General features: G+C 42.6%; 1 pseudogene across 1 annotated transcript; it reads right to left on the reverse strand.

Annotated features, from left to right (window-relative positions):
- Nucleotides 1-9,763: 9,763 nt before the first annotated feature.
- LOC308642378 (peptide chain release factor 1-like, mitochondrial) lies at nucleotides 9,764-11,001 on the reverse strand (annotated as a pseudogene). Its single transcript has one exon. The product of its transcript is annotated as a peptide chain release factor 1-like, mitochondrial (transcript).
- Between the last annotated feature and the right edge of the window lie 13,903 nt (nucleotides 11,002-24,904).

Consider the following 24,904-nt stretch of genomic DNA (forward strand, 5'->3'; position numbering starts at 1 on the left):
AGTTCACTGTTAAATAGTCTAGTGTAACCCGGTATCTGCTGGGGTCTGCCTTAAACCAGGATAGGATTATTCAAACCTCACTCACTCACCCTATAAAGGCACAATGACACCCCCCTTCCGAGATTTCTGTGAATCCTACCAAGAACATATGCTCATGGTCACCATGCTCGCAAAAGGCTAACTTAGCTGAATGTGGGAGGTCAAAGTGGTAGCAGGCATACATCACAGCAGCACAGATGACCTCAGTTTTGACTCTGAGATCTCCTTCAGTTTGTGACAGTTTCCCTGGCCTTGTCACCCTATCCTGCCTCCTGTCATCTTCTCAGCCCTTTCATGTCCCACCCAGAACCCTTTCTATCATCTCCTCCAAACCAAAGCTCCAAGTCCATTTTGTATATCCTAACTCAGAATTCTCAACTCATCAAAGGGAACTTTATCTACCAGGATTAAACCTCAGCAGAGACCACTGTGGATTAAATAGTAATATTTATTTCTTAAAAAAACAGTCTCCAGACTCTCTAGCAATGATTTTATGTCAGTCATGTTTTGGTTGTGATTTAGATATATTCATGTGTGACTCGCATCATGTTAACAGGTCTGAAGAGGCCTGATTTTTTAGTAAAAAAAAATGTTTTCTAAAACTAGATCTCGTTGTGGTGTTCTAATTTAATTTGAGTTTTTCTAGAATGCAGAGCACAGTACACAAAAAAGATGCAATGTGATTTCCTTTTATTTATTTAGTTTTTCTCGCTCTTTCCAATCATTTTACTTATCCATGGAAGGTAAGATATTCTTTCGGAACATTTTCTACATATACTTGCACTCTAGCCTGTGCTTCCATGCTGCCCACAACTCTTAGTCGAGACTCATTTCAGCAGTGGCACCCTAGGGAAAGTCATTTTCACAGCCTTTTCATCAATCACATACCCAGAACTAACTGATTTGATGAAACCTAAAAATTATATTTGGTTAAACTCTTTCCTAATGGTCTCTCCCCTAGTCTTTGACAGGAGGGCATCTGCTGCTGATGGCTCTAGGCTGATAGCTCTGGAACTGGGAAAGGGAAACTTAGAAACACATGTTCTCATGATTCACTTTTAGGAACATGAAAGAAGTAAGGGAGCCATCAAAATTTTATGTAAATAGATTATAATGTCCAATGTGTATTGTGTGTGTTAATGATGACATTAAGCTAAAATAATGTCACCATTCTCATGGCTCTTAATCTCTAGGTTCAGCCACAATTATCGTGAGGTTAATCTCCCATTAGTAGTTCAATGAGCTGGAAACCCTTTCCAGGGTAGTTGGGGCAGTGTAGGATTGCCTCATTCCAGTTCCAACAATGCAGTTAAGGCTTTCCAGGCTTCAGCTATGAATAATTTGTCATTTCTTTTTCCTGCCAGGTTGCCTGTAACACTTGGCAGCTCTTTGTCCTGCCAGAGCCAGCAGGAGGTTATTAACATGGCACAAAACTATAAAACTTACTTTGGAGCCTGTGCAGTGGCGCATACCTGTAATCTCAGCAAGTCAGGAAATGGCTGAGGCAAAAGGATTGGAAGTTTGAGGCCAGACTCGGCAATATAGTGAGACTCTGTCTCAAAGTAAAAAAATAAAAAGAACTGGGGATGTAGGTCACTGTTAAAGCACTCCTAGTTTCAATCGAGGGAGGGAAGGAGGGAAGGAAGGAAAGAAGGAAGGAAGGAAGGAAGAAAGGAAGGAAGGAAGGAGAAAGAAAACTTTATTTGGGATAGGAGTAAGCTTAAAAAGATTTAAATTTGAAGAAGCTTCTTAGCAGGAACTCTATCTAGAATTACTTTTATATGTTCAGTTACCTATTCTTGTAAAATATTTGTAAAATGAACAAATAACTAACTTAAGGAATCCCATAAATGAGATGCATATAACAAGTAGCTTTATGAAGTTGCAGACTGAAAAAGGAGATAAAATCCTGTCTTAGGGTTCTGTTTTATTTTGTTTTCAGGATATAGTAATTAATTACTACAGAAAGGACTAGCTTTTAGAAAAAATAATAATAAGCCAGATATGGTAGCTCATGCCTGTAATCCCAGTGGGAAGCTGAAGCAGGATGATCACTAGTTCAAAGCCAGCCTCAGCAATTTAGCAAGGCACTAAGCAACTTAGCAAAACCCTGTCTCAAATAAATTTTTTTTTTTTAAAAAAAAAGGACTGGAGATGTGGCTCAATAGTTAAGCACCCCTGGGTTACTCTCCAGTACCAAGAAGAATAAAGTTAATTTAAACCTAGGTGTGGCAAAGTAACTCAAAGATATAAAGACTTAATTTATACACATGTACTTTTTTGTTGGTACTGAGGATTGACCAAGTCACTAGGATTACAGGCGTGTATCACCATACCCAACCCACATTTACTTTTTAAAACTTTTTGTTTATTCTGATTATAAAATTGTAGCTCACTTAAGAAAATTTGGAAGGGTATGTACCTATATTCCCAGGTACATTTAGAAGGCCAAGGCATGAGGATTGTTGCAGGAGTTCCCAGCCAGCCTGGGCAACAGAGATCCTTCCTTTAAAAAAAAGAAGAAGAAAAAGGAGAAGGAGAAGAGAAAAGAGAAAAAAAATATGCAATAAACAAGAGTAAAAAGAAAATTAAAATCATCATGAATTTCACTAGTTGTTACTATACATAAATGAAAGAATAGTTCTTTCTTTGGGTTTTTTTCCTTTGCATATGTTTAGGCAAAATTTAAATATACTCTTCTGCCTTTTTATTTAACATTGAAAATTATATTAATGGGGCCAGGGGTGTAGTTCAGTGGTAGAGACTTGCATAGTATGCATGAGGCCCTGGGTTCAATCCTCCAGCAGCGGAAGAAAAATTTAAAAAAGAAAGAATGCTAATGACTCTGTGGTATACTGTATTGAAAGTGTTCTAACTATATAAATGTATTTCTACTATTCATCTTTCTTTAAAAGGCTGCACCTTATCCTTAAATCTTTTACCACATCTCCAATTATTTTTTATAGATTTCTCAGAAATGAAATTAAAAACATTTTAAGGCTCTCATTGCACATTGCCAAATTTATCTTCAGATAAGCTATGCCAATTTACTTTCCCAACAGTAATAATAAAAAGAACATTTATCTTGTCTGACATTAGGATATGAAAGATCTGTCAATTATAAGAGATTTTCATTCATTCAGCAAAGATGTAGGAAGTGCTCCTGTATAACCTTAGAACATAGCAAGGAGCAAGACAGAATGGGACTAGGGAGGTAGCTCAATGGTAGAATGCTTATCTAGCATGTGCTGAGGCTCTGAGCTCAATCCCCAGCATCATCACCACCAAAAAAGAAAAAAAGATCATGAAGCTAGTGCTCCAGTAAAAGAACAGGAGAAAATATGATAAACTGTAATAAAGAATTTGGCAAAGACATAACAAGGCTCAGATAGTTATAGGATCGGTTGGAGGTGGGTAAGCCTGTTTAAAAAGGATGGTCAGGAAAGCCCTTATTCCAGAGGCAAATGAGAATGAGTATAAATGGAAGAGGTTCCCAGAAAGGAAATCGAGACCTCAACTCAGCCATAGAGGGTTATTGACTTACACCACAGAGAGGAATTTCAGGGTTCCTAAGAAGAGGAACAAGAAATTTTTGTTTTGCTTTGTTTTTTAGGAAAGGGAGGAAATTTATTTAGAAAAACAAAAGCAGGATATATACTCAAAAGGAGAGGGAGTGCAGGCACTCCAGAGCTAGATCTGCTTCAGCAGCCTCGGGCTTCTTTTAAAGAAAACAGAGACCAGGAAATTCATAAGGGGTGGTGTCAGCCTAATGAACTGGATTCCTTTGATTGTGGTGCACAAAGTAGGCCTACTGGTCTGGTTCTTTTCAAAATCTTCAGGTTAACATTATCTAGTTAATATATAACACTTGGACAATCCCCATATCATGGGTTCTCTAGGCTTCTTTTAATCAGTCTAAAAATACATTCTGGCCAGGCTGTGGTGGCACACACCTGTAATCCTAGTGACTTGGGAGGCTGAGGCAGACAGATTTCAAGTTCAAGGCCAGTGTGGGCAACTTACTGAGACTCTGTCTCAAAATTAAAAGGGCTGGGGATGAAGCTCAAAGGCAGAGCACCGTTGGATTCCATCTCCAGTACCTCAAAAAATAAAATAAATAAAAATACCTCCTGTAAACTAACAAAGTATACAGGCACTAATTAACTGTACTCTAATATTTACTAGACTTTTTAAGGATTCAGGCCTGGAGGAAAACAGGTCTGGGGATTGAAAGCAAAGGCATTCATAGAGTTTTTAGATTTAAAGCTATGGTCTGTCTTTCCATTTCTGTCTTCTTTCTACCTATCCTTATTTTTTCTATCCAACCTCAGGAGCAGCCACTGCTAAGAGCAGAGAGAATTCTAGGACAAGGAGAGAGCATGCCCCAAAGCTCTGGGAGGACAGAGTATGACCCAGCAGAAACAGGAACAGCAATGGGAAGCTGGAGAAAATAGGAGGAATTTTATAGGTCTCAAAGAACATGTGATTCAGTTGGATTTCATTAGAAATAAGCTATTGAAGATGATTCATAAAGGCAGGGTCCTGATCACAGTTGATTTGTTAAAATTAATTTGGCTTCTGCATAGGATGGAGGAAGAATGGAGGCAAGGGGTGAGTACATCATCCAGGATAGCCATGATTTCACCTAGGTTGTGGTGAAGAATGTAGAACCACTAGGAAAGGCAGCTAGCTGTGTGAGCAAGTGTGTGTGTTTATGTGTACCTTAAACTGGATAAACAGATTCCTATGGAGTAATTTTGTAAGGAAGATCACCTGTAGATGATTCCAGACATATTCAACTCAATTCTCCAAAAGGCTAAGCACTACCCTGACTGACCAAATCATGATCAAGATGGGAGAAAGAAGACATTGAAGAAAATACAGAAGTTCCCCTTATCCATGAGGGATGTGATCCAGAATCTCCAGTGCATTCCTCTGATAAAAGAAAAATTCTGAAATTCCTAAATTTAATTGCAAGGACCTGATAATGGAAGGGAGGAGAGTTGGAAGAGGTTAACCAGTAACCAAGCTACAGGCTAAGAACAAAAGACCATTTCACCTTCTTGAATGTATGTTAAAATCTTAATTCAAATCCCATCAACTTCCCATCTCATCCTGCTTACAACCCCAATCAATCCAGAAGCAACATTACCTCTACTAATGGAAGGCTCTCCTCCTATCTCAAAGGTTTCCTTTCATATAACCAGGCCCCTCTTATATTAATGGAGGATCAATTTATGCTTTCCTTCCCCAAATTTTCATTATTTAAAAAAATGCTAACTTAAGTCTTTGTTGGGAACATCTAGTGTTTCTAGATGTTTAAAAGTGCACAACACATGGGAAAAGTAGAGAGCTAAAGCCCTTTAAGTATGTTTTGTTACTGCATAGGAATGGTTGCCATTTAGGGGAATGGAATTGTTGAACTTGATGTCTTGGAGGGTAGGTTGAAGGTTCACTGGGTGGGGGGGTGGGGGAAGGAGAAAGTATGCATAGAGAAGCAATCGGGGCCCCTTACATTAGTTCAGATTGTCTAGCCATTGTTATATGTGCATTTTAGTTCATCTTGCTGGGTATTAAAGGTTAAGTCCTAATGCCCAAAGTTTGTTAACAGTAGCAAAATAATCCCCATATAAATATCCTTTTGTTAGTTTTAGGAAGAACTGTCTTTTGAGAATGACCCTTGTTAATCCACCTTTTGGAGCTAGGGGTAGTCCTGAATTTCGTCATTGAAATGGTGAAGAGAGAGAAGAGGAAGGGGGAGTTGAAGTGATCTTTGCTAGTATATCTATATTGGAAGACAAGTTTAGATTATAACCATATATCTATATGTGCATTTTTGGTAAATTGTGTTTTTGTGCACAAAGTTCATACTTCATTTCACAACATCTAAGCTTTCTAGATGCCTGAGGTGACAGTGAATCATAAAAAGTAGTGCTAGTGAATTAGCCAACTTGTAAATATCTTTTTGTTACAATTGATAGAAAAGATGCATCTTGGACATGGAATTGCTTTATCTCTGAGCATTGTGTATCAGGACTTGTTCATTAGGCTGGCAGCAGAGGGGCACAGGGAAAGATGGGAGCAAGTGCTCAAAGATTTACGTTTTGATGTGAGCCACTGGTGTGTGTGTGCATCTTCTTCTGGCTATACTATAATAATATTTTAATTCACTGGGAACATGCATTCTTGCTAATATTTTAGTAGTAGAAATCTGGTAATGAAACAAGCTTGGTGTATTCAGTTGCTGTTTCATTTTAAACTGAGCATTAAGGGAATAAATTGTTTTAGTTGTAACTCTGCCAATATGTCTATCTAGAGGCCTGTTGCCAATTCTGTCTTCAGTAAAATTTTTGCCCCCAAGAAAGGATAACAGATTGAGTTGGTGTTGTATATTCTTGGTTATCAAAAAATACTCATGTAGCTTCAGGATTTTGAATTGGTTAATATTCATGATGTGTGGAAAAGCATGATATACACCACAATCTCAATCACACAAAATGGGATATTGTGTATATATGCACACAACCTAGAGGGACACGTCCAACTAAGCTTCTTGTAACTGGATGACTTTGTTCTTTGCTTGTGTTTTTATTTTTCCTGTAATATACAATTTACTTTTTAAAAATAAAAATTATTTTTAAAACCTGAAAAAAAAATGCTCAAGGGTGTAGTTCAGTGGTGGATCCCTTGCCTGGCACCCATTAGGCCCTGGTTTCCATCCCTAATACTGGAAGAAAATAAGGACAACAGTGTCAGTAGCTGATAATCTATTAAATTCTTATTAGGTGCTGGCCACTGTAGTAACTTAAAAGCATGATCCCATTAATGTTTACAACCACCCTCTTGACTGGTCAGCTGGCAACAGTGTCAGCTTTGCCCCTAGACAAGGAAAATGAGCCCTAGGAGTCAGTGGGTTACCCAGTTTCAAAGAACGTCCCTACAACTCTACATTCTGTTTTATAGCAGGATATAAAGAACTGATAGCAATGCACATTTATTCTCTGTAGATATGAAAATGAATCCAGTTCCATGGAGGCCAATCATCTCTCCCCTGGAAAATCCAGTTCTGCTCTCTTTGCACAATCTCCCCACATTCCTTGATTGCAGATAAACATGTTGCTTCTTGGCTTCTTTGAACTGATCAGAACCACTGCTTTAAATAACAAGCTTAAATAAGTCTATCACTTGTTCACTTTATATCTGTTTGAGAGTCATGATTTTACCTTTTCTTTTTTTTTAAAAAAGCATCCTTTTACAATGAAAACAGGAAGAAAGCCATCATTCTATCCTCACTTAGGGGCACTCTGAGTCTCTCCATAGAGCTGCTGCCTACTATGTTACTGGCAGCCTAGCCCAGCGACCCTGACTGGATTCTGGCTGGCTAAATTCAGCCACCAGCCTGCATAACAAAGAGGCAAAAGATGGAAAAAGGAAAAATAAGTTTTATGCCATTCAATTAAACTGGGGAGAAGCTGCTTCTCTCCATGAGCCTTACAGAAGCAATTTCAACTTATAGAAACAAAAGCAGGTGATATACATACATAGATTTAGTTGGTCTGAAGACGGGGCAAAAGGCTACAAACACATATGCAGATTTAGTTAAGCAGTGCTAAACAGGCTGGGGCAGGGGGCAATCTCTACCTTCTTTTTTTAAAAATATTTTGTTAGTTGTAGATGGACACAATATCTTTACTTTATTCATTCATTTTTATGTGGTGCTGAGGACAGAACCCAGTGCCTCACATGTGTGAGGCAAGTGCTCTACCACTGAGCTACAACCCCAGCCCCATCCATCTTCTTTGATGCCCCTCAGGTTGGGGGGTTGCAGCCCTTCAGCTTCCATTCTCAGCATGAGGAAGTTATTCTTAATTAAGAGAGCGTCCCCCAAATTCACTCTGTTTCAGCTGGACAAGGCCAAGGGTACCCAGCCAGAGCCCAATCCCTGAATTGAGATTGTGGTGTATATCACCCTGCTCTACAGTTTATCTACTGTTTGGTACTTTTGCTTCTTATGCTGTTTCTTCCACATCAGACCAGTTCTCAGCAGGCTCCTTTCTCCCCTGATCAATTATCTCTTCCTGACCCTCCCCTCTAATATAATGGAGCCAATCTAGAGGATTTTATTATCTTCACCCAGAGATTCTAAAGTAAAAGTTTAATAGAAGTTTAAGGCAAAAAAAAGACTGATTCTTTCAAAGGGATAAAAAGTCAGGCACAGTGGTACATGCCTGTAATCTTAGCAACTTGGGAGACTGAGACAGGAAGATTGCAAATTTGAGGCCAGTCCCAGCAATTTAGTGAGACCCTGTCTCAAAAAATAGAAAGTGAAACTAGATGCCCTTCGATAGATGAATGGATAAAGAAACTGTGGTAAGAAACACAATAGAATATTACTTAGCATTAAAAGAGAATAAAATTATGGCATCTGCAGGTAAATTGATGGAGTTGGAGAATATCATGCTAAGTGAAGTAAGCCAATCCCATAAAACCAAAGGCAGAATGTTCTCTCTGATAAGCAGATGCTGATCCATAATATGGGGTCAGGGAGAAGAATGGAGGAACTCTGATTGGAAAAGGGGGAAGAAGGAGATGGGGAATGGGGGCAAGAAAGATGTTGGAATGAGATGGACATCATTACCCTAGGTACATGTATGACTACAATATATGGTGGGACTCTTCATCATGTACAGAGAAGTGAAAAGTTGTGCTCCATTTGTATACAATGAATCAAAATGCATTCTGCTATCATGTATAACTAATTAGAACAAATATAAATAAATAAATAAATAAATAAATAGGGTTGGGGATGTAGCTCAGTGGTAAAGTGACCTGGGTTCAATCCCCAGTACCAAAAGAAAAAGAAGAAGAAAAAAGAGAATTATTTTGAAGATAAATTCATATGTTGTAGAGAAAAAGCATTTTGGTTCTAGAATTTACTTGGGATTTTTGTTGTGGTGGTAGTGGTTGTTTACATTTTGTATTTTTTTTTTAAATCTTATTTATTCTTTGCTGTGCCAGGAATTGAACCCAGGGCCTCACACATACGAAGCACACCTTCCACTGAGCTACATTCCCAGCCCAATTTTAAATATATATTGTTAAAATCCCAAATGTGTTAAAAGACAGTTTTTAAAATTGACATTTCAATCAGAGAATTTTGAACAAAGCAGATTCCTTCCATGTCAATGGGTTTCATCCCATCAATTGAAAGTCTGAATAGAATAAAAAGACCAGCCTCCCCTAAGCAAGAGTTTTCTAGTCGACTACCTAGGAATGGAACTGTGCCACTAGCTCTCCTAGGTCTCCAGCCAGCTCCCTCGTGCTGCACATTTTGGACTTTTCAACCTTAATAATCATGTGTGTCAATCTTATCTTTCTTTATATACATATCCTATTGGTTCTGCCTCTTTGGAAGACCCTAGATATGGAAATGCACTAAGGCTTACCATCCAGTTTTGTTCATACTTTGGCAGAAACCTTCTTGCTTACCAGTCCTTCAGAGTTTGAGGTGCAATGCCAAGGCCTAATGCACCAGCTACATATCAGCTCTGGCCCTGGGCAAACCAGGAACCTTTCCATCATTGATTGGGATATACCCACACCCTCTAATAGGCCCCACTCCATCATGGGGAAGTAAAGACCCTTGCAAGGGTGGTCTTACATTGTGTACTCTCTGTCTTAGGGTACTCTCTTTCAGTGTACTAAGTGTTCTTTTATTCTCACTTGTTAATTCTATTACCAATTCAATTAATGACAAGGCTTCCGTCTCCTGACTAATATGGTATCTACTGTCATATTTCTATTTTATATTTTAAGTTTTTTCAAAATAGAGTTAAAGAAATTTTTCGATTAAATATTAAAATATTTAATTTTAAGGATCTTAAGAAACAAATGAGTTCATCTGTTTCTTGTACAGAAGAGCACAAGATTTACAGCAATCATTATGTTTTACTAATGCACTGAGATCTACATTAATTATGCATTACGAATATGTATATTGCTTACCATTGTAAAAACTTTTTTTTAAGAGAATACTCATGAGTATGCACAATTGATGTGCTATAGTATTTTCCTGAGCGCATGAAATACTTTAATAACAAACCAACCTAAGCTTTTTTGGAAATAATTTCTAGTAAATATTCATAATCAGCATAGTCCTTCAGTGACTGTATAAGTTCATCCAGTAGATAATCTCCTTGCATAAAAGTCTCAAGACCATGCAGTGATTTGTTTATTCTGTGATCTGTGACCCGGTTCTGTGGAAAATTGTATGTTCTTATTTTCTCTGATCTTCCTTTAGTTCCAACCTGGATCTTCCTTGCACTGTATCTTTTACTTGTTTCTTCCTGGAGATGCATATTGTACAGCTTTGCACGCAACTTTTTCATAGCCATCTATTTTTCAGTTGAGACCTCTCTTGATGGCATTCAGAAACAACACCTGTTGGAAGAAGAACAATCCTGACAGCACTGTCCGTGTTATTTACATGCTGACCCCCAGCTCCACTAGCTCGCTTAGTATCGATTCTCAAATCTTTAGGATTAATCACCAGATTAATCTCAGTGGGCTGGGGTAATATTGCCACTGTCATGGTGCTAGTATGGATGCGGCCTTGCTTCTCTGTCTTTGGTACTCGCTGTACTCTATGCACTCCCCCTTCAAATTTCATGTGTTTATAGGCTTCTGAACCGCCAATGCTGGCAGATGCATGTCTAAGTCCACCTATTTCACTTGGAAAGTATTCCAGGGTTTCTTTTAAATGCAGCGTATTGCTGATACATATCAAACATCTCAGAAGTAAACAACATGGCCTCCTGACCCCCAACTCCTGCAGTTACCTCCAGGATCAAATCACTTTCATCAGTTTTTTCTGATGTTTCAACTTAGTTATTTCTTTTTGACATAAAATTATTTCATTCTCTGCAAGTTTCCTTAAATCTTCATTCTCATCGTGCAGCAAGTGCTCGGTCTCCCGCAGCTCCCGCTCCTCCTCGTTCGCTCAGGAGTTTGGTGACAGCTACCAACTCTGGCCCCTTGACTGGTAACCGGGCTTCTGACCCAGCCTGGCGCTCGAGGAAGGTCCGTGAAGGCCCGCCGCGGGCGAACAGCTCCTCCAGCGGCGGGCTACTGCAGCTTAGGGGCCGGCGGGCTGCGCAAACAGCTCGGCCAGCCCACAGAAGCCCGCCCCGCAGGGCGGGCCCAAAGAGCTAGGCCCATCAGAACCGGAAGTTCCGGACAGAGTAGGTCTCGCCACGCTGCACAGAGCTTGGAAATAGGGGCGAGAGCTAGCCACACCCCCGTCGAGCGCACGCGGGTTTTAAAAGACCTCTCGGAAGCGTTGTCGAGAACTTCCCTACATTTTGTATTTTTTAAGTGGAATTTCTGCTGGGTGCAATGGCACACACCTGTAATCCCAGCAACTAGGGAGGCTGAGGAAGGATATAGTTCAATGGTAGAGCATTCCTGGGTTCAATCCCCAGTACCAAAACAGTTAAAAATAAAATTTAATAATAAAATAAAAATGAGGTTTCTTCCTTCTACTTTCATCCTTTTGACTAATTATATACCTGCCATGTACACAACACTGTGCTTACCAGTGCTGTGCCAGCCTCAAGAGAAAATAATGAAATGGGGAAGACAAGTTCATCAAGAAACTGTCAATCAAGAGCAGCACATAGTGCAGTCAACAAGAGGTACACACTTCTGTGGGTGTTCAGGGATACCTCGCCCACCAGATGACAGCAGAATACATGCCAGGGAGCCAGGCATGAGAAGGTGGGATTTCAACGGAAGGGATAAGGAAGAGGAAGGGCAGAAGGCAGGCAATCCTTGTAAGCCAACTCCCTCCAAGGCAAAGTCACAAGAGGGCAGAAAAATCCATGGCCTAGATCCAGCATGCCACCTTGGGGGTGGAGGAGAGCTACAGTATCTGTTGACTAAACCCAATAAAGTCAGAAATAAATTGTCCACAGCAAAGATGTGCAGAAAGTCACCTCACATAAGGAGATGGTTGTCGCGACCCCCTTGCCCGCAAGGAAGACGCAACACCGGGAATCTTCTTACAGCTGTTTATTCAAGCTCTCGAGAGTTCTTCTAATCTCCGAGTTCTTCTAATCTCCCAGAAGTCCCTCCCAGCCTTAATAAAGTATCCAAACACCCAATGCGAAGCTGCCACGTGGAGCTTTCTCGTAGGGTGTCAAAGAACCATGTGCCAACTCTCCCAAAGAAGGAGTTGTTTATCACAGACCACCACAAGGCCAGCGCCATCTTGTAATGGCGACCACAGTCCGCAGAAGCGGCTCGCCACAGTTCCCCCTTTCGTTTACTAAAAACAAAACAGGCAAGAGTAGAGGTGAATCGCCATTACTCATACGAAGCCTTCAACCAGGAACCTCATCAGACCCAAGCAGGTCAGGACGTTCCCACATGACCGTTATTGGCTGAATATGAAAACAGACACCACAAAGCTGTTAAGGCCCTGTGAGCTGGCCTCCTTGACGTGCATACAAATCAGGGCTGGATCCAAGCCCTGGGGGCCGGGGGGAATCCACTGCCAGCAGTTTTTTCCTTCTGTTTATAGCACGTCAAAGGGAATCAAGTAGCCCCTGTCTTAGGTCGTTCACTGCCCTTACATTGCTTACCCGTCTTTGGGGAGGCCCCATTCCCCTGTCTTAGGTTGCAGTGCAAGCGTGAAAGTTGCCCGTCTCTGGGTACTACAAGATCAGCTCGTTGTTGCCAAGGCGTTTAATGGTATCTACTCAGCCAGTCATGATTAGGTCTCTGAGGCTGAACTGTGGCTGTATAGAAATACAACGACAAACAAGTTGGCAACACCCTAAAAGAAAGGCACGGGTCATAGAGCGATAGAAAAGTACTAGCGTGGAAACCCATCTGTGTGCAATGGCAGTAAAGCCGGCAGAGTGCAAGGGCTTTCCAACACTAGGAGAATAACAAGGAAGGACATGTCGTTCCCAGTGCAATGTCCGTAAAACTTGGGGTGCAACGACCATGTCAAAGGTTTACTGTTTAATTTGTGCAAGCCAAACTTGAGGTGAGTTGCCAGTTTCCAAAGCTGCAAGTGCTTGTATAATCATAGCTTTATCGCGAGCATTGCGGGCCTTAAGGCGGCAGAGAAACCACAAGCAGAGAACCATACCGAAGCAACACATTGCGCCAAAAATGCCTACCCCCACCCACTCTTTAAAAAAGGAAAAGGCAGAAGATATCCAATCAGTGAATTGACCCAACGTTATGGGATCAACGTGGGTACTATTCAAGACAGCTATCTGGGTTAGTTGAGACTGGATCATGTCTTCCGCTGCCATGGACCAATTTCCGGCCAAGTATTCTCCGATGATACGGGAGGCATTCCTGGAATCATTAAATCTGACAGAGGTTATGCATAAATGTGCACGTTGATCAACACAGCCCAAAAGCACCAAATCAGCCAATTCTTCTACCTGAGCTTGGAGTAAATCTATTCTTTGGTTGGCAGCTAAGATCCCTGACAAAATATGTTGATTAATTGCATTTTGGGACTCAAGTATCATAGAAATTTGTTGAACAACTTGATTAACGGAGGCAGCAGTCTGCACTTGATTGGCCATGGCCACTCCGGCCGCGACCGCTGCAGCAGCAGATACCGCCACGGCTGTCACTATAGCAGCTGTGATTCCAAAATCCCTGCGGACTCTAAGTAGCTCAACAATGGGGAATTTATCAGGGTCCGCAATAACTGGGATTGGAACAAAGGTTGGAATTTTCATAACCACTGCTACAGCCGAAGAACCATCCCAACATTCAGATAAGAAACAATTAACATTAAAACAATCCAGCATTTCTGACGAGGTGTCATTAGCCAAAAGGAGTAAGAACGGAGATTGAACACAAACCGCTGCAGGGGGCAATGTGGCATTATCCAACAGAGAGTTGAACGAAACAGATGTGAGTCTACTACCTCGCTCACTCTCGTAAACAGTGCCAAAAACATTAGCCAACCAACTTTTGGCTCCCAGCAATTGAGCCAGTGCAGAAATATCAGCTGAAGCCCCCTTTGTGTTGGAAATCAGCCATTGAAACCAGGACCAACCCACTCCTGTAGAGGAGTTGGCACTGTTGCTAAAGTCATAAACATACCTCTTAAGAGAGGGGGAAAGGGAGAAACCTTTAGCAACTTGACGTTTCTCCCAAGAATAATCCTGACAAGGCGTGAATGTTGGGGGGAAACCAAGATTAGGGGTACAGTAAGGAGAAGCCTTAAAATGAGTGGCATAAGGAAGTCCACTAGAATATGGGGGCATTGGAATTAGTACCTCGGAGATACTAGCCAAGGTAGTTGTGGTTAAAGCAGAGCTATTTACGGAGGTTCCTGAGCCTGATTGTTCCCCTGAGACTACTTGGCCCAATACAGTACTGAGAATGCTCCCTGAGACTTGACTGGACTGCAATGGATTGTCCCAGTTAGTCAAATTCTTGGTCTTAAGACGGATACAATGAGCGTTCCCAAGGCTAAAACAAAACACTCCTGTGAGATTAACTTGAGATTGATTGTAAATGCGTTCCACGTCCCCTCTAGGAGAGGCACAGGGCGCAGACATCTCACACGAGGTAGAGAAAAGAGTGGGAAGGACACTGGAATTACCGTGAACCGGCATCGGCATTGGCCAAGCCCGTGCCACCGCCCACCATTGCATTGGTGTCGTCTGTGTCATCGGCATCAGCACCAGAGCCAGAGCACTCAGCAGAATGAAGATCCTCATCACGGGATTGCTGTGGTAATTCTTGTTGCTGAGTAGCTGGTGTCAGGACTCTTCTTGTCAGGCGTTCAGGGACCCACAATGGTTCCGTGCGATCCTGGGGAAAAACACATACGGATCCTCGTGCCCATGTCAGCACGGGGTCGGGGCCGTTCCATTGGCCCGTAAGAACATCTTTCCACTTAACATAGCCAATCACAGAGGGCTGAGGGAACACATGTCTATCGGCCGCAGAGCGACCATGAATATCCAAATTCAAAAAATTAATAGTAAAGAGAGCTAAGGACAAGCATTCTTTAGGAGTATGTCCAGCTCCTATTCCCCCTTTTTGTTTTTGTAAAGTTTCCTTTAAGGTGCGATGAGCACGCTCAACAATGCCTTGTCCTTGAGGATTGTAAGGCAGACCATGAGTAAGTTGCACTCCCATAGTAGAACAAAAGGACGTGAATTGTCTGCCAGTATAAGCAGGTCCATTGTCAGTCTTAAGGGACGTGGGCGCACCCCACGCCGCCCAGGCTTCCAGGCAATGAGTGATGACATTACGTGCCTTTTCTCCTGATAACGCAGAAGCATGAATAACTCCAGAGTACGTATCAACAGAAACATGGACATACTTGAGGTTACCAAAGTCAGGTATATGTGTCACATCCATTTGCCAGACAACCAGTGGCTTCAACCCCCGTGGGTTCACTCCATAGGTAGGGGGATGAAGAAATGTGACACAATGGGGACAGTGCAATACTATCTGCCGAGCATCTGCTCTAGAAATGGAAAAACGCCTGCGCAGTGTTAAAGCATTAACATGGAAATTTTGGTGAAACAATTTAGCCTCTTCTAAGGAGGAAGCCAAACAGATCAACTGACCTCGAGTGGCTGAGTCCGCACAGGCATTACCCTGTGATAATGGACCAGGGAGAGAGGTGTGAGCCCGGATGTGCATTGGATAAAAGGGAGCAGTGCGGCTACAGATAAGCTGTCGAAGCTGATTAAAGTAAGCAGATACATTACGGGCATCACTAATAGCTCCCACAGCCTCTAGGATTTTTAGTGCTTGCACCACATAGATGGAGTCCGAAATGAGATTAAAAGGAAAAGAACACTGTTTAAACACCTCAATAACAATTTGCAGTTCTACCCATTGTGGATTTCCAGGAGCAAATTGATGCTGGACAGGGGGAGAATCATTAATGACATAAGCTCCTATTCCAGACTTGGAACCATCAGTAAAAATATTAACAGCCCCCGGAATTGGACTGGATGAAGTTACTTTAGGGAAAATAATAGGATGTTCCTTAACAAAATGGAGTAACGGATGAGAAGGGTAATGATTATCAATATCCCCTTGAAACGAACAACATAGAATAGCCCAGTTATCTAGAGTAGCACACAAAACATTAAGTTGAGCTTTAGTATAGGGTATAATAAGAGAAGAAGGTGATTGTCCGAAAAATTGAATGTTTTGTTGAATCCCTTTAAGTGCTAATGCTGCAACAGCATCAGGATAATATTCTAAGGATTTTCCTGGGGATACATGTGGGTGTATCCATAGCAAAGGTCCATCTTGCCATAGTACTCCAGTAGGCTGCCGCATAGTGGCAAGCACACATAATTGAAAAGGTTTATCACTCTGGAGCCTGCATAAAGTGGCATGTTGTATAGCTTCTTCTACTGTCATAAGGGCCGCTCTAGCCTCTTTGGTGAGGCTACGAGGGGAAGTAAGATCTGGATCACCTTTAAGAGTAGCATACAAAGGCTGTAGTACAACATTAGAAATATGTAAATATCCTCGTATCCAATTAATATCTCCCAGCAGTTTTTGAAAATCATTTAGAGTTTGAAGATCCTGAGTTCGTATGGTGATTTTTTGTGGTTGTAATTTGTCATACCCAATTGTTGCTCCCAAATACTTAATAGAATCTCCTGTTTGAACCTTTTCAGGTGCTATATGCAGCCCACATTGTGCTAACAACTTCACGAGGTCGTCATAGGCCTCATGAACTGTTTGTTCTGATTTAGCAGCCAATAATACATCATCCATATAATGAATGATCTTGATGGAGGAGTACTTTTGTCTGAGGGGCACAAGTGTCTTCCCTACATACATCTGACACATTGTGGGACTATTAGCCATTCCCTGCGGCAACACTATCCACTCAAACCTTTGATCTGGTTCCTCGTGGTTACACGAGGGAAGGGTAAAGGCAAAACGCTGCGAGTCTTTAGGATGTAAAGGAATAGAAAAGAAACAGTCTTTAATGTCAATAACAATAATGTGCCAGCCTTGAGGAACAGAAGAGAGCAGAGGCAGCCCTCTCTGAATGGGCCCCATAGGTTGCATTTGAGCATTAACCGCTCGTAGATCATGCAGTAGGCGCCACTTCCCTGATTTTTTCCTAATGACAAATATGGGAGTATTCCATGGAGAAGTAGAGGGTTGGATGTGACCCAAGTCAAGTTGTTCTTTAACTAGAGCATGGGCTGCTGCCAGTTTAACCGAGGGAAGAGGCCACTGAGGCACCCAAACAGGCTCCTCGGTGAGCCATGTTATGGGTATTTGAGCCTCAGCGGCCCCTAGGAAAAACCCAGACCAAATCTGTCAAGCTTTTGATGACCTTGTACAGGATGCTTACGTCCCTGTAAATGTTTTCCTAGTCCTAAACCTGGCCTATACCCCATATTGTGCATAATTTGTTGGGACACTGGGGAATAGTCATTACTAAGAGTGAACCCCATGTCTTTCATCAGGTCACGGCCCCATAAAGAGATAGGTAAATTAAGTACATAAGGCTGAAAAGTACCATGATGTCCTTCCGGGTCCTTCCAGGAAAGATGTCTACAGCTAACCTGAGGAGCCTGGGCATATCCAAGTCCTCTCAGAGATTGATCAGAAGTCTGCACTGGCCATCCCTTAGACCAGTCCTTAAGTGCAATGATGCTACAATCTGTACCTGTATCAAGTAAGCCCACAATTGATTTACCTTCTATGCTTAATTCCAAAGTAGGGCGATTACTCATATCTAGTGACAAATAAGCACAATTCCCTCCGGTGGTACCAACCTCATTCCCTGTCCGTGACTTTGAGTCTGCAGGGAAATGATCATGTAAACTAGGCAAAACCAGTAATTGAGCAATCCGATCTCCTGGGGAGATGGACACAATGCCTTTTGGAGCTTCCACCATAACCTTCACTATCCCTACAGTATCAGGACTTATGACTCCAGGGAAAACATGAAGACCTTGCAAAATGGAAGATGCACGTCCAATTAGCAAACCTACAGTGCCAGGTGGTAGAGGCCCTTTGAACTCAGTTTCCACCAATTGGACTCCCATCTTAGGTGTTAACACGAGTCTGGAGGTGGAACAGAGGTCCAATCCCGCGGCACCTGTAGTGGCTCTCCGCGTTTCATGGGATGGCGTAGAGATGGCCATGTCTCGGGTTCGGGTGTGACATTCTCCACTGCCCCATATATTTGCGGGCCCTGGGGTCGGGGGCCCCGTCGGCCGTTTTTTGGCCCAGCTGAAATAAGCTGTCCATGGATGTCCCTCACTGATGTACACTCTTTTGCCCAATGCTTCCCCCTTTTGCACCTTGGACACAATCCCGGTGATCGAAGGCCAGTGGAAGGGCCACCGTGAGGAGGTCCAGTAAAATTGACATTTTTGGGACACTCACGTCTGATATGACCGGGTTGACCACAATGGAAGCATGTTCTGGCGGCAGGATTGCCCCCTTTTGCAATCCGAAGGACAGCAGCTGCAAGACCTGCATTAGTTAAAGGCCCTCCAATCTCTCTACACACTTTCATCCATACTTCTATGCCTTTGTTCTTATAAGGAGCGATTGCTGCTTTACATTCCTTGGTGCATTGCTCAAAGACCAATTGCTTAACAAGGGGCATGGCTCTATCAGGATCCCCAAAAATCTTTCCAGCAGCATCCACCATCCTTGCTACGAAATCTGAAAAGGGTTCTGTAGGGCCTTGTAAAATCTTGGTCAAATTACCAGACACTTCTCCTCTATTTGGAAGTGACTTCCATGCCCGAATGCAAATGTTATTAATTTGATCATATACCTCAGGAGGGAATCCTGTCTGTTGATTAGCAAATCTACCTTGTCCCAAAAGCATGTCCTTATCCCAATGAGGATGTCCTGCTGCATGGTTTTGGGCGGCCTGCTCTATTGCGCCCTCTAGCATAAATGCTCTCCAGTCCAAATACTTGCCCGGAGAAACACAAGCCCGAACAAGGCTAGCCCAATCAGAGGGAGTCATACAGAATCTAGACAGACTCTCCACCTGAGTTAATGTGAAGGCGGCATCCACCCCATAAGTGCGTACAGACTCTGCCAGGGTCTTCACAATTTTGAAATCTAAAGGCTCCGAAAATCTTCCCCTATTCTCATCCTGAAAAACTGGATAAGCAAGACCCATCTCAGCGTTAACAGCCTTCCATGTTTGAGCATGGAAAGCCCTCCCCGAAACACCCCCACCATACGGCGGTGGGTCCGGAGGATCACATTTCTTGAGCCCCGGTCTATCTTCGTTCCCTTTTCCAGCAGCTAAACTCCCTAGCTGGCGAGACAGCCTCCCAAGCTCCTCCTCCTCATCCTCCTCTTCTTCTGACCCGCTTCCACATGGGGGTGTGCGCAGCGCACTGAGATCTGGATACAAGCGTTTCCTCCCCTGCTTCTCGCTCCGCACGCTCCCATCCTCCCGAGATATCGCACTGCCTGCTGTCTCCGATTTCTCCTCATGTAACTTTTCTAAAACCTCCTGTCCTTCAGCAAGTGCGTCATGACATCTGCCATCTGTGAGGCAACTACGGACTATCTTCCAAAGGGGAATCACCCCACCCTCCAATATGCCCTGCTCACAAGCAAAGTCAAGATCCTTGCCCAATTTATCCCAACAAGGCATAGTAAGGCTGCCCGAATATGCAAACCACGGTGCAGCAACATCTACTTTCTGCAAAAATCTCTGTAAGATACTATGTTTCACTTTCAGGCCTTTGGAACGTAACAGGCCGTCTAGTGCCAGAAGAAGCGGGCTTGAAGATGTGACACCCATGACACAGCAACAGAACAGATACAGAGGACAAAACGAAAGTACACAGAAACAAAAGAAAAGTACACAGTGCAGCTGCAATAAAATATGAGGCTCTCTCTGTCTTTGTAGAGGAGCTGACTCCGCTTTGATTGCGGGTCCCACTAACCGGGACTATCAGGTCCCGCCCACCGGGACTGTCGTGTCCCACCCACGGGGACTGTCGGGTCCCACCCACGGGGACTGTGGGGTCCCACTTACCGGGACTGTTCAGTGCACCACCTCTGACGACTTGCAAGTTTTGATTTTCCCGGGTCTCGGCACCACTTGTCGCGACCCCCTTGCCCGCAAGGAAGACGCAACACCGGGAATCTTCTTACAGCTGTTTATTCAAGCTCTCGAGAGTTCTTCTAATCTCCGAGTTCTTCTAATCTCCCAGAAGTCCCTCCCAGCCTTAATAAAGTATCCAAACACCCAATGCGAAGCTGCCACGTGGAGCTTTCTCGTAGGGTGTCAAAGAACCATGTGCCAACTCTCCCAAAGAAGGAGTTGTTTATCACAGACCACCACAAGGCCAGCGCCATCTTGTAATGGCGACCACAGTCCGCAGAAGCGGCTCGCCACAGATGGTGATGCTCAAGAACGTGTAAGTTAGAAAGAGGCTGTCAGCAACAGAGACAAAGAAAAGGAATAGACCCCTTTTCAGTGTGTATCCACATAAGCCCTGTGAAAGGGAGGGGCCTGGTCCCACTGAGTCATGAAAATGGCATCTCCAGAAGGCCTCATCTTCATTTGTGGACAGATATGTCAGGCCCACTACTGAGTCACTGAGTCACATAGACACATCTGCCTACTCTAATTCCACACACGATAGTCGACATTCTGATGTGTTTTGCAACCAAGAGAAGAAGGCCTGGCTGGGGGATGTAAGGAACTTGTATGCTCTTGGCAATAACCTCATATTGTAACTAATTAATCTGGCCTCTGGTTTGTACACCTGAGCCTCCATGAGCCCAGTTGTGGTGGAATCAGCCTCTGTGAAACCATTAACTCCTCAGAGAAACTGCCGTAATAGGACCCTGCTCCTTCCCTCAAAGTTCAAGATTTGCAAACTAAGCTGGTTCAGGCTCCCCAGGGCCACTTGTGGGGGTGTGTTGGAAGTATGTAAGGATGACATTCAGGAGGAAATAAAAGCAAGAAGTACCAAGCCCTTGGGACCCGTGATGATGAAGCTTGGATATACCAAGTGCCTGGAAGATTCCCAGGACCCTCCTGCAGCTCAGAAGGTGTTTTCTGGCATTGTGGGAACATCTTATTTCATCACATTTTCCCACAAAGGCCCTCACCATGTAACCTAACCCATTGACACAAGCCTGGAATCTGCTTCTCCGGAGGCTGAAGCAGCCTTCAGCTGAGATCTTGGTGCTTACTGCTGGCTTGCTGGAAATGCTTCTCCCAAATGTCTCTGGGCTTCTTTCTCACTTGCTTTTCTTAGATCTGCCAACCACTACACACACCCAAATACCCTTCACCCCAACATTCCCTTCTCTCTTCCCTTTTGCCTTTCCCCACAGCAGTTCTCAGAATCTGACATGCTCCATGTTTTGTGTGCTGATCTATCTGATTACCTAGTTCTCCATCAACAAACCCTGAACACAAACTTTAGCAGGAACTGGTCTCCTGCTAAAGCTGCACAGTGAAGGAAGAACTAGATAAAGTGGAACAGACAGCAATGAGAAGATTAGTCAAGAAAAAAACTTAGAATGATGGAAAAACCTGTATTCAGGAGATAAAAGGGAAGGGGATGGGCCAAGTCTGGAATCTGTGATAAAGCTATCCCCAGTGGAAAAGTGTCCTGGGCTTTAGAGTCAGACAGAGCTAAGTTGATATATTTTCTGTTGTTTATTTCTCATGGTTTTCATTATGTTGTTCTTAAAATAGAGATGATACCTACTTCATGGACAGTTGAATCAGCTGTGAAGCATAGTACACCCAAAACCTTTTAGTTCCCACTCCTTTCTTTTTTTTTTTTCACTCTAAATCAGCAAGTGCAGATCTATCCCCCCCTAATTTCTTTATTAACACTTGTAGACACATATAATAATTTTAATAAATGGGGTCATATTCTACTATGTATTTTCACATGCAATCTTTTTTTTTTTTTTTTTTTTTTTTTTTGTACCAGGGATTGAACCCAGGGGCATTTAACAACTAAGCCGCATACCCAGTGGCCCTTTTTTATATTTTATTTATAGACAAGGTCTTGCTGAGTTGCTTAGGGCCTCATGAAGTTGCCAAGGCTAGCTTTGAACTTGTGATCCTCCTGCCTCAGCACTCTGAGCCACTGGGCCCAACTTCATACAATCTTTTTTTTTTTTTTTTCTCTTTCTACCCCACTCGCCCCCAGTACTGGGGATTGAACCTGGGAGTGCTTTACCAATGAGCCGCACACTCATCCCTTTTTTCTTTTTCTTTGTATTTTTTTTTCCAATTTTTGATATAGGGATTCATTAAGTTGCCCAGGCTGGCCTCAAACTTGTGAACCTCCTGCCTCAGCCTCCTGAGTTGAGATTATATGAATGTGTAACAGGCCCCAGTTTATTATTATTTTTTTTGGATTGCTTCTTCCTACCTCTCCTCCAGCCTGCATCACCCCCACTGTGGGTAACCTATATTAGCAAATTAGCATGTAATCTTCCTCATTTTTCCCCATGTTCCAATAATCACAAAGAAATAAAAATACCCAGGGCAGTAATAATGCAGTATAATCTGAAAGCACTGAGAATAAAGCAAATGTTACTCATGCAAATATGTAGAAAGTAGTTTGACAAATACATGTGATGCTCTAATGTCTGCATTCACCAGAGTCATTTCAGAAAATCCTACTGTTGATTATTACAGAGGTAGCAGCCTCTACACACTTTTCCTCAAGAGGAAATAGAATACATTTAGTCAATGACCAGACTAACAGGAATAGTACCCTCTGGTTCTTGTATATTCCTCAAACAGACTAATATAGTTTTAGGCAAATAATGGATTCTCAATTCAGATGCTCCTGGACTTAAAATAGGAACCCCTGCCAATAAACCCATGGTAAATTGAAAATATTGTAAGTTTAAAATGCATTTAAAGGGTCTGGGATGTGGCTCAGTGGTAGAGCGCTTGCCTAGCATGTATGAGGCATTGGGTTCGATTCTCAGCACCACATAAAAAAATATATTGTGTCCACATACAGCTAAAAATATATTTTAAAATGCAATCAAAATCCCAATGATTCAGGAGGTTGAGGCAGAAGCCCACCTGGGTAACTTATTGAGACCCTGTCTCAAAATGAACAAAATAGAAAAGGCTGAGGTTACAGCTCGGTATAGCATAGTACCCCTGAGTTCAATCCCCAGTAATACCCCCTGCCAAAAAAAATGCATTTAATATACCTAATCAATAGAACATTATGGCTTAGGCTAACCTATCTTAAATGTGCTCAATACATTCCTATTAGCCTGCATGTGGGCAAAATTATGTAACACAAAGTCTATTTTATACCACAGTGTTGAATAGCTCATATAATTTATTGAATACTGTACTGAAAATGAAAAATAGAATGTTTTATGGGTACTTACCATTAGCATACAAAGCAGGAGACACACATGGGTATTTCACAGACATTTTATGGGATGCAAAAACAAAAAACAGAACATCCAAAAAATTCTGTCAATACTGCCACTGTCCAGCATCATGAGACAGATCGGACCATGTACATATCACTAGCTGGTGAAATATCAAAATTCAAAATATAATGTATGGTTTTTACTGAATATGTATTGCTTTTGTGTCATTATAAAGTCAAAAAAATAAGTTGAACCCCTGTGAATTGATTTCATATTCATCGAAGGAGTGAACAAATAAGAAAGTAAGCTGAGCCATCTTTGGCCCTATTAATGACCAAAGATACATTAATAAGCAGTCACAATGAAAATTATGGTTTGTAGTTTGAGCACACAGATAAATTATCTCTGTCCTTTGTATTTTCAAACTTCATTGGCAAAGTAGGGCCTCCTTTCCTTCCCCTACTGCCCTGTCCTTCAGATTGACTCAGTTCCCCCCCCCCACTGTATCTCCTTTCACCAGTCTGGCCGCCCCTCCTCATCTTTGTCATGCTTGGTCTCTTAACAGCCTTTTAGATCATATTCTAGAAATGTCTTTCACCTTGTCTTTCATCTCAAGTTCAAAGCCAGCCTCAGCAAAAGCAAGGTGCTAAGCAACTCAGTGAGACCCTGTCTCTATATAAATACAGAATAGGGCTGAGAATGTGGTTCAGTGGTGGAGTGCCCCTTCATTCAATCTCCAGTACCCCCTCCCTGCAAAAGAGAGTCTTTAATCATCCTTGGCAAGAAAGTTGCATTACAGATAAAGTGCAAAACCTGAAGAGAAAAAATGCCAAGTTCCCGGTTTCTGTTCTCGCGACTAAAAGGCTCAGGGGTCACTCCAGTTAAACTGGGCTAACTGGGCTGCACGAAATAACCACACAAGAGACACAAATACCTTTTTCTTTGGGGTCTTTGTGACGGCTCCTCTGACCTTAAGAGTCCACAGAAAGAGAGAGTGAGAGCATGCGTTGACCCCTTTTATTGAGGAGAAGCTATTCAAATGAGACAAGGGGTCAGGTTTTAGGGGGCTGAGTCTAGCTTCATGATGTTCACTGTCAGCAGGCTGACTGACATCTGGGTAGGCCACACCCAAGGGCACAGTAAGAGAAAGGGACACACACAAGGTACTTCCATGGAAGATTCTATCCTAAACAGGGCAAGGGGTTAGATTAAAAAGGAACAGGTGAGCATAGCTCCACCCATGGGGCTGTAGCAAGACACACCCATGCACAAGACACTGATCCTAGAACCCAAGAAGGGTGGGGAAAGCTCTGCCACATTTCTGTGACTGAGCACCTCAGCACCCAGCTGGGGAGTGTGACGCAGTCACGTGCAAGGTTGGTGTCTCACAGCCAAGGAGGTCTTTCTGACTCTTGAAATCCCCCAAGGATCTTTCCAAGTGCCTGTTTCCCCAACCTAA

Source organism: Spermophilus citellus (genome assembly GCF_964194105.1).
Source record: "Spermophilus citellus genome assembly, chromosome: 2".
NCBI lineage: Eukaryota > Metazoa > Chordata > Mammalia > Rodentia > Sciuridae > Spermophilus > Spermophilus citellus.